Genomic DNA, 10,348 nt, shown 5'->3' on the forward strand with positions numbered 1-10,348 from the left:
GGATTGTTAATAAAAATTACCTGACATCAAAGGGAAAAGAAGAAAATTATTTAAGCGATGCACGATAAAGCACAGCTGCATGAAGCAGTTTCCTGTAGCATCTGAAAGCTTTGCAGTGTAACTCTTTAAGCTATTCTTATACTGACAGATATTCGCAAAATGGTCCTGCATCACCAACAGAACGTTCAACTGTACAATGTATTTTGTTTGAGAAGACAGTGCTTTATATAACATAGTTCACAAGGATTTTCAGTAAAATATCTAACTTTAAGCACGTAAGCTTAAGTTTTGATAATGTCACTCAAGTGGAGCTCCTCTTTTCCTAATGTTTCTCAATGCAAAAAAAAAATGGCAATCTGAAATTATTGAATTTATGTTTAAAATTGGGTTTTTCTACACTTCGACGTTCATGGTAGATGTTCTGGAAGGCAGCAGAGCCTGAAATGCAGAGCCCTTCTTTTTCCCTTCCTTCAAAACTGTGGTGGAGCTTACGGACTGCTGTTGTCAATGGATGCCACGTCTGGAGTAAGATGGTCTAGATGTTCAGAAACTGAACCAATTTGACTTCATTTAGAAATTGCTAGAGAGTTTCGTGTTTTTCTAATCCTAAAGCTCAGAACATAGCAATGCTTGCTTCTCTACCCATGAAGACGTTAAAGGAAAATCTTAACATGCCCCCAAAAAACTCCAGATTCCTAAAGTTGGTGAGGACCATATCAGTCCTGACTCTGCCAGGGTTTTGTGAGCCTGTGTTCAACTTTAAATGCTGCTTTGATATTAATAAAAGCCAAAATATGGGGTTAATATCTCGGGTTTATATTTAATTCTGATTAAATGATAATAACGTATATGACATTATCAGTAGCTTGTATCTGCATGACATTTCAAGAGTACTGGGTGCTTTGACACCAGCTCTTTTCTTTGGCTCCTTAAGATGTTGAATCCCTGTGTCTGGCACCTAGATGGAGGGAGGGTTATTTGTAAGACACTTAGAAGATCATTGAGCAAATATAGAGTATGCATTGGTGACTTTTCTTATCCTGACCAAGTACCTGACATGAAGCATTGTCAGGGAGAAGGGATTTATTTTGACTCATGGTTTGAGGATATAGTCTATCATGGTGGGAAGGTATGGCAGGCAGGAGCAGCTTGTGCCTGCTGGAGGGAACACAGCTGCGTGCTCCGTGTGTCAGCAAGCCAAAAAGGCCAGAAAGGAATGCTGGGGCCTACATCATCTCCACACCTTTCTGACTCAGTCTAGTACCCTAGTCCATGAGGTAGCCGGATGGGTTCAGTATGTCTTCCTTCCTTTATAATTCCTCTCTGGAAAAGTCTACACAAATATACCCAGAGTTATGACTGGATAACACTCTAGGTGTTTTTAATCCAATCAGACTGTCTGTTGGAACTGACCATCATGCTGGGTGAGAACTGGGTGCACACCTCTAATCCAAGCACTCAAGGGGTAGAAGTGGGCAGGTTTCTGTGAGTTTGAGGCCAGCCAGGTCTACAGAATAAATTTATGACAGCTAAGGGTACACAGGGAAACCCTGTCTCGAACCAACCCCACCTCACCCCCCCAAAAGAAGAGAAATCAACCATCGCAGAGGATCTTACCAATACGTGTAGTATGAGAAAGCTTAGGATATAGTTCTGAGTGAACCTTTACCAAACAGCCATGAAACTTTAGCAAATACCATGTTAACATGGCCCACTAAAAAGTTTAATTTTAGGAATGATTTCACCACTCATCAACTTCCACTATACCGTGTTTTTGTAAGTAAAAATCTCCCCCCTCCCCTGCTTTTTCTTTCACATTTCTTCTTCCTGGCATCTGTGCTGAAAATGAACCTCTATCCCCCTAGAAACTCCTAGAAATATAATATACTATATACGGTGTCCCAAATATTCATTCATTGTTCAAATATACTATAATATACTATCTACAGTGCCTCAAATATCTATTCATTGTTCAAAACCCAGTTCATGCATCCCCTCTCCCCGGAAGCCTTTTCATGATTGCACAGGCAGAATTAGTCATCCTTCATTCTGTGATCTTACAGCTTGCTACTACAACATTTTATTCATGCTATATTGTAATGACTCATTTATGTACTTACTTCTCCAAGAAGACTATGGGCAAGTCAAAGGCAGGCCCTGTATCTGGGTGGCAAGAGACACATTTTGAGCTCGGGAATCTAAGAGAGAATGGAATGTTAGAATTCAGTGCCAACTTGAATATAGGATATGATTTCCTTTTGTTCTTCTTTCCTTCCTTTATTTATTCATACAACAACGTAGCATCTACTTTATTATTTTAATTAGAGAAAGAGGAAATACAAGGTAGGAAGCTAGTATGGGGATGATATCTCATGAGCAGGCTATATCAGGGTTTCCTAGAACCCTCCCTTTGGGTAACCTTGCAAAGTGTACCCTCTGATATGGGTTTGGTGAGGAAAGAGCTGGGTCCAGTCCATGGATAGATGTAAGAGAACCTACAACCAATGGAGACTTGGGAAGAGGCATCTACACAATGGGTAGGGCCTGAATGAAACTGAGGCCCCTTGAGAGCAGGGGTGAGTGCTATCAAAGCTACTTATATTTTAAAGGACTAGAATGCTAAGCATTACGCATTTCCATTCTTCCATGGTCTGACTCTCTCTTTAAAATCTGCCACTAAATGTTCTAAGTACTGAAAAGGTATTATCGGCATTACTTTTATTGTCATTTTTACGTTGTGCAGTGGTGATGTTAAATATAAATACCAGAACATAGTAAGTACTCCTGTGTAGAACCACTAACATCATACAGTCCATCCCAAATGGCTTGTCCCAGGAGGTGCTTCCATCTGATCGGGAACTCATTAACCCAAAATAGGCTAGGAGAAATCAGGAAGGGGTCATTAAGCATTGGTCGACCTCATGGCTCTCAGGGCACCTCCAGACACCCTCAGACGCTAAAGGACCAGTCTGGGGACTCTGAAGATCTGTATGAACTCAGGCCTGGTAGATGATACATTGCTCCTCCCACAAACCATGTACCACATGTCATGTCAACAAGGGGCAAAAAGAAGGTCCCTTCCATGAGTCAGTCAAACTGATGGCAAATGGTTGGGTGACCCCCCCCCCCCAAATGCTGGAACATCTGCATCAGATTATGCCTATTATTTAGACCGGGATAGTTATGATGATGGCCCAACCAGGCGCACACCAATAAATTATATTACTCCACCTAAGGTGGGAATGACCAATGCTGCCATTTATTTGCCCCTAAATAACACTGAGTGTAGGCCCAAGGACCCCAATCCTCTTGTCCCTGGATTTAGATCTCTGCCAGGGTAGAGGGAAAAAGCAGTCTTTGGGTGATAAGCAGAAGAAGGGACAGACAGGACCCAGGATGGAAAGGAAGGAAGAACAGGTGGCCAGAACCTTTCCTAGGGAGGAGATGAGTTACACTTAAGCCAAAATGGCAAGTGCCAGCACATGTGCCGCTGTGCTGTGGACCTCTCCTGCAGACCGAAACAGTATTTTAAGAATTTCATGGCAGCAGCTGCAGAGCATTAAGCCGGCACAGAGCCTTCTGCGTGTGGGGCCCTGGACAACTGCACTGGTTGAAAGCCCAGAAAGCTTGCCCTTTTCTATGACATGACCCAAGAGGATTAGAAAATGAAAGAGGACCAAAGAGAAATGCTGGGGAACCAGGGCATGGGAGTGAAGGGCGCTGCAAAAGACGGAGACGAGTAGGAAATTGGAGAGAGAACTGGGCCCAGAAACTACAAGAAGCCGGGAACCAGGAACCATCAACACCAAAGGCCTCTCCTCAGAGGTCTAGAGATCTAGAGATATGTTTATTGTCCCACGAGCATAACAAAACAAAACAAAATGAGCCCATGTTTAGAAACTGGAAACAGTCCCATTAGAAGCAGCCTTCTTACAATAATAACAAAAAATAAGTCAGGAGATATAACAGTGTCCACATTCCCCCATGACCAACATGTACCATAGAGGAGCAGCTGCTGCTGCCTCTGTGGAAGGCACACACACACACACACACACACACACACGCCCACTCCGGCATTAGACTGCTTATGACTCACCAGTGTCTGCCCGGACAGGTTTGCTGGATGCAGTTCCATTATGAGGGTTGCAGCCATCTAGCACGTGCTCTTGGAACTTGGGCCTGTATCCACATCCAATGCTGCAGAAAGTTCACCTAGGATGGAGCTAAAAATAGGTCAGTTGATTGGGCATATTGGAAGATAGCAGTAATCTTGACGAGAATAGTCTCAATGGGATGTGGGGTTGGAAGCCAGATGGTGGTGGGCTGAGACATGAATAGGAGGTGAGGAAGTTGACACAGTGAGGGTACAGACCAGTTTGTAAAGGTTTTGTTTTCTTTTTGTGTGTGTGTGTGTGTGTTTTTTTACATAAAAGAGACTGATGGAAAAGTAGATTGAAGCCACCCAGCTATCCTTGTTCCTCCCTCATGCTCCTTCCCACACACCCTCTTTGACTAAATAAAGAAGGAAAGCGACATGAAGTGAAGCAAGATCTCTGTTTGAAATTTTGCACTTCAGAAAGATATCAATTCCAGCCCAGAAGTGGAAATTAGCTGGGATTTTAACCATTCCCTAAGAAGTGTCATGTTCAAAGCTATCAGTCTCTAATATATTCAAGTTCCTTACACAAAGCTCTGCAGGATTCCCACATAATGTACTGTCACCTTCTGAAATTCTTTACATTATCTTTAAGTTATTCTCACTATCAAATGCAATGTAATTGCTAGGCAAATTAGTTGTTACACCATATTGTTTCTGGAATAATGTGAACAAAAGTCCGTACCTTTTTCCCCCCAGCATTTTTGATCCTCAGTTGAATCCACAGCTGTCGTGATAAGGAGAAGCTGAAAGCCTGACTGTATTTGCTGCTGCTGGTGTGCTCTAAAATCCCAGGAAACAATGTGACAGCCCAATTACAGTTTCTGAAACAAACTACTCAAATCCAAAGATGTTGTATCGAGCAGGCAACACCCCTCCCCTTCAATTGTTGAATAAACTGATCTTTAAATAAATGATGGCATCTGTTTCCACCTACTTCACCGATGTTTGGATGTTTAACAGTCTTGTTTGTTCATAAGAATGAAATTGGAAAGGCTGATACTTCATTATGAACGCAATTAGAACTGGATTTAGCAGGCTCTGCATCTTATGAAGTTCGTCTTGATTAAGTAGACGCTAGGCCCAAAGTGGACCTTACCAGAAGTATGAGGACATCATTCCTCTTTCTAGAAGCTGCTGGGAAGGCTTTGCTTTGTGAAGAGATCCTGAGGGGTGATCTGGGTTGGGGTTTGGAATCCTTGTGAAGTCATCAGACTTCACTCTGCTCCAGCAAGTTTGTCAAAGAAGACCTCTCCTTCCCCTGCGGCCAACAGAGGACTGTGATCTGCAGAGTTCACTGGGGTCTTTGAGATGCTCAGTGCTTAGTACTTATTAGTGATGCCTGTCTGTGTGATCCTGCAGCTCCAAAGGGATGTAAAGCATACAACACAAAGCTACACCTGTGAGAAAGAAGAGGCGGGGGAAGAGCTGTGACACTCTTTTGTTCTGCTGGTTTGCTATGTTATGAAGTCAGGCAGCCTTCAAGTAGAAAATGCTAGAACTCCTTCAGAACTTTGAGATCATGTCTAACACTGAGAACTCCGGTTTTTTATGTTAATCCATAACTTTAGCACACATGATAAACTGAAGCTAGTTACATGGACTCTGTGTCTACTGAGGTTCAAGCTTACAGGTCAGCAAGCCAGCTTCATATAAACAAGATCAGCAGTTGGCCTGACCTAGGCCTAAGTCAGATGGGGTCATGTAATGTGTAAATGAATCTTCTGAGGGAAGAGGTGTGGGGAAGGGAAAGAAACCAACAAGGAGAAGACAGAGGCTATCGTCATTGTGCTTCTTCCTGCTTGGCTCCTTTCTAACCCTAGGAAATATGGACTCCGTCTCCATTAAGTCACTGAAATAACTATCTGCAACCCCAGTAGTTATTTTTGTTTGTTTGTTTTTTAATTCAAATGTCAATCTCCTTAACATCTTATAGAACATGGTAGTGCTGGCAATTCTTGTTTTTTCATGATCTCTCTTCCTTTTTTTATACAGCACAATGCTGTGTAGGCCCTTATGCAAACTGTTTTTCTGCTAACCAACCCTTTTCTTGCCTCCAACACTTCTTCCCTCTCCCCACCCCACCCCCATTCCCCCTCCTCCATGTCGTGCATCCTTGCAGGTCTGACTTTTCTCTTCTCATCCTTGGTGATCTCATCTACCATTACGTCTCTGATCTTTCGTCTCTGCATATGATTATCAGATCGTGGAATGTAGAATTAACCTCTTTGCCAACTAGTGGAAAAAGCTGAGAAATTGGAATTCAAGTTAAGTGAGATCATACAAATGGACTCAAAGTGCTGACTACAAATGCCTTTTCTGCCTTCCACAGCTTCCCAGTCATTTCCATTCAGCCTTTCTGACATCACTGAATGACCCCACCTTCCTGTTAAATAGTGTTCTCTTGGGTTTTTCTGCCTGGTGCCATAGCCTCTGAATACCATTTTGATGACTGTCTTTTGTGTCCTTTTTTTTCTTTTCTGACATTTAACATTTAGTAAGAAATATCTTCTCATGTACACTTCCAGTCTTAGCATTTAATTCACCTCTGTGAATCTCCACAGTTAGCCAAAACCAGCACAAACTCTTCTACCAGGAATGTGACTCTCTCTACAACACAAATCATTTTTGCTTCTGTAACTTTTTGTTATACTTTTCTTCAGCCGCCATGCTCTCACCAAATTGAAAGAGTTTTCTACCTTCCAACCCCCCTTTAAAACATTTGTGCCTGTGGACATTTACTTATGGTGGTCTAGTCTATGGAATTCCTTTCTCTCTCTGTCCTTACCCTGCATCTGACGGGTGTATCAGTCTGAGTCTTGACAGGAGCATAGAAACTATTGTAAGAGTTTCAAACTAAGGGAAATTGATAAAAGTAAGTAACTGGGTTCTAGGATGGTTTAAAGAAGGAAAAGGGAGAAAGGGCTGAGGAACAAAAAAGAGGCTATGCCTAAGCATTCATAGGTTGACGGTCTTAAATGTATACCTGCTGCTTGTCAGTTCTAGAGAGGTGTGGCCTGGAGTGGGCCTGCAACGTCTGTTGCCCTCCCTGCGCTGCCACAATCTAGGGGTCGTCCCCCTGAGCAGCTGCCCACTCTGCCTCAGAGCCAGAACACTTTCTGAGCTCTCAGAGTCTGCGCTGGACAGGGCTGACCAGGGAGAATAGGAAATAGAGTTTTCAGACACCCAGCCCCACCTCCACCTAGCAGAAGGATAGGTGGGGTGCAGAAACAATAAGTGACTGGCTGGATCAGGGCCAATGCAAATAACACATGCTTCCTAACATGTCCCCTGATGCCTCACCCCTTCCTGCTCCCTCCAACACCGCCCGCTAAAGGAAAGCTCTCTCTCTCCTGAATTCTGCAGCTTGGCATCTGTGACAGATTTTAAGTGTATTTGTTGAGGCAGCACTCCACTGCAGGTACTGTGATCTGAGCTGAAAAAGACAGCTGCGGGGCAAGCTTGACTCCTGCTCCTCTGAAGTCCCATGGATCTGAAGGTGTTGTTGGAGAAGACACAGTTTTAACATGTGATCACAGGTCGTTTGCCAAGCACTGACACCGGAGGTGAAAGTGTGCGACCACACCCTGAAAGTTTGGGAAGTACTTCCATAGGAGGCCAAAGTCCAAAGCCAAATATGTAGAAGCTAGGGAAAAAATATTGAAAATAGAAAAAAAAATATTGAAATAGAAGAAAAGGCAAACACAAAGGTCCACACATGGCAGGAGAGAGCACTTCTCTGTTTAGGAAATAGAATGTGTATGGTACGGGAAGAAAAGAAGTGGGCGACTGGGAGCAAGAAGGCTTGAGCAAACAGTAGAATAAAACATAGAATAAAAGGTCTGCCGTGCGAGTCAATAAATGCCTTTGGACAGTGGGAAGCTATTGAAGACTGTTAGGAGGGGTGTGACATGATCTGCTACTCAACTTTAGAAAATTTGGATTGAGTTTGAGGCAGAGAACACACTGAAAGGGGAGAGGAGGACCGACTAGGAAGCTGTCAGAGAAAACAAACAGTGTCCGAGAAGAGATTGCAGCTCTGGAAATGAATGAGCATTCTTCAGAGGTATTTAGAAAATAGAGCTGGGTATGTAGGAGTAGGGAGTCAGAGACGAATCAACCATGAGCCTTGCCTTTCAAATTTTTCTTGGACAGAAATAGCACCCTTAAGACTTAAAAAATACAAGGGAATGATATTGCTGCTGTGAAAATTTGTCACAAACTTTGAAACTCATAATCATTCAGATTTACTACCTCATAAGTCTTGATGTCAGGAGTCTGTGTGGGTCTCACTGGGATGAACTATAATACCAGAAGGCTGACCTTCATCAGAGGCCTCTAGCATAGGGACAATTTCTTGCCTTCTCCAGCTTCTACAGGCCACCACAATTCCTTTGCTCCTGGTCCTCTCCTCTACCTCCAAAGCCACCTTTATATTCTGCTCTCTGGGCCTGCTTACCTCTTCCAATGACCCTAAAATTGTATTGAGTCCACGCACATAATCCAGGATCACCTTCTCATTTTAAGATCCTTGCCTAGTATCTGAAAAGTCCCTTTTGCCACTCACAAATAGAAAGAAAGGAAGAAAGTAAGAAGGAAAGAAAGAAAGAAAGAAAGAGAGAGAGAGAGAGAGAGAAGGAAGGAAGGAAGGAAGACCGGTCTCTGAAGCCCCTTGTTCTGCCTACCACAGTGAATGAAGGTATACCTATGAGTCCAATTTTGCACAAGTGTTTTTTTTTTGTTTGTTTGTTTGTTTTTTTGTTTTTTTTACCATGGCACATCCAAGTGATAATGGTGAGTGAAAGCAGGGTGTGGGGTCTTGTTGTCTGTGAGGTCTGGGGAAGTAGCTGCCTGGCCACCAATAGACCACAGAATGATTGACAGTGTTTAGAATGGAAGTTGTAACTTTCAATATCTATGAAACTTTTAAATAGCTCTTTGCCAACTGCACCATCTGCTATAAGTTGTTGTGAAGACATTTGATCTCTAAAAGCTCCCTTTGGGGTGAGATTCTTACTTCTTCTGCTATTCTATATGACTATGGTTATCAAACATTCTGGAAAAGACAAAACTCGAAAAATAGTGGTTGCCAGGGCCTGGGAGGGGCCAAAACAGCCATTTGCAAAGGGGCATGAGAGAAATATGATTTCCTGTCAAAACTTGTATGACTATACACTAGAAAGGAGTGATTTCTATCTGCAGTAATAGATTGAAGAACCTGACTCTTGAGAAATAAAAAAGGAGACAGAAAACAACCCACTAAAGTCCTTTCCTTCCTGCTGACTTATGCCATGACTGTACCCCAATTTCTTTGGGCTTGGGACCCTAAAATCTTATCACCCATGTTCATGTGAATATATTTGGTTCCCTCCCATGCTTACATTTGGTTGTTTTTCCTGAGGAGGCTGTCAGAAGTCACTGATTTTCAGGGGTTTGTTTCGATCCAGAAGATCATTTTAGTTTTGATGAACTTCTCTTAACTTTTGGCTTGTTTGGTGCCACACCTTTTTCTTTTCTCCATTTCCCCCTAAACCATTTTTCCTAAAAAAAAAAAAAAAAAGACCCTCCTCTATTTCATTATGCCAGTATGAATGCCATTATCACCAGCATGTAAAGATAAATATTAAACAGGAAGGTAAAATATAAATATCTACTTATTTCAAATGTGGGGTTGGGGTGGGGAATGAGGAGCTGAGTTCTTACTGGTTGGCCTTGAGAAGGAAAGAAATGGTAGACTTCAAGGGGTATGGGTTCTCTCTCTCTCTCTCTCTCTCTCTCTCTCTCTCTCTCTCTCTTTCTCTCTCTCTCTCTCTCTTGTTGGACAAGCAACAGCCTGAGCCCGGCAGGCACCACCTGCTTGCCCGTGCAGTGCCTGAGCCTGTGGTTCTGAGAATATCAGATTTCTAGAAAAGCAGAACCCTACCTGGAGAGGATCAGGGAGGGATTTTCCACTGGAGTGAGGCCTTAGGGTGAGAAGACAGTCTTACGGCAGTCACTTGCCAACAATCTGATCTCCTCGGGTTGCACAGAAAGATAAGACATAGCATAAAGAACCCAGTGCTATGTTTACCTTGTGCCTTGAGAGAATCTAGCCCATGGAATTCTTGACTTTTACTGTTGAAGTGGTAACATCACGCCGACCTTATTCAGGATGTAAAAGTCTTTGTTGAAATGAATTTACCTTCATTTCAA

At 42.9% G+C, this 10,348-nt stretch overlaps 1 long non-coding RNA gene across 1 annotated transcript; it reads right to left on the bottom strand.

The window, feature by feature from the left end:
- Nucleotides 1-411: 411 nt before the first annotated feature.
- On the bottom strand, nucleotides 412-4,318 carry LOC132646717 (uncharacterized). Its single transcript, XR_009584967.1, has 3 exons — nucleotides 4,097-4,318; nucleotides 2,121-2,198; nucleotides 412-958 (listed from the first exon to the last, which is right to left on the bottom strand). It is a non-coding gene; the product is annotated as an uncharacterized LOC132646717 (long non-coding RNA).
- Nucleotides 4,319-10,348: the final 6,030 nt, after the last annotated feature.

This window comes from Meriones unguiculatus, chromosome 12 (assembly GCF_030254825.1).
Source record: "Meriones unguiculatus strain TT.TT164.6M chromosome 12, Bangor_MerUng_6.1, whole genome shotgun sequence".
In the NCBI taxonomy this organism is placed as follows: domain Eukaryota; kingdom Metazoa; phylum Chordata; class Mammalia; order Rodentia; family Muridae; genus Meriones; species Meriones unguiculatus.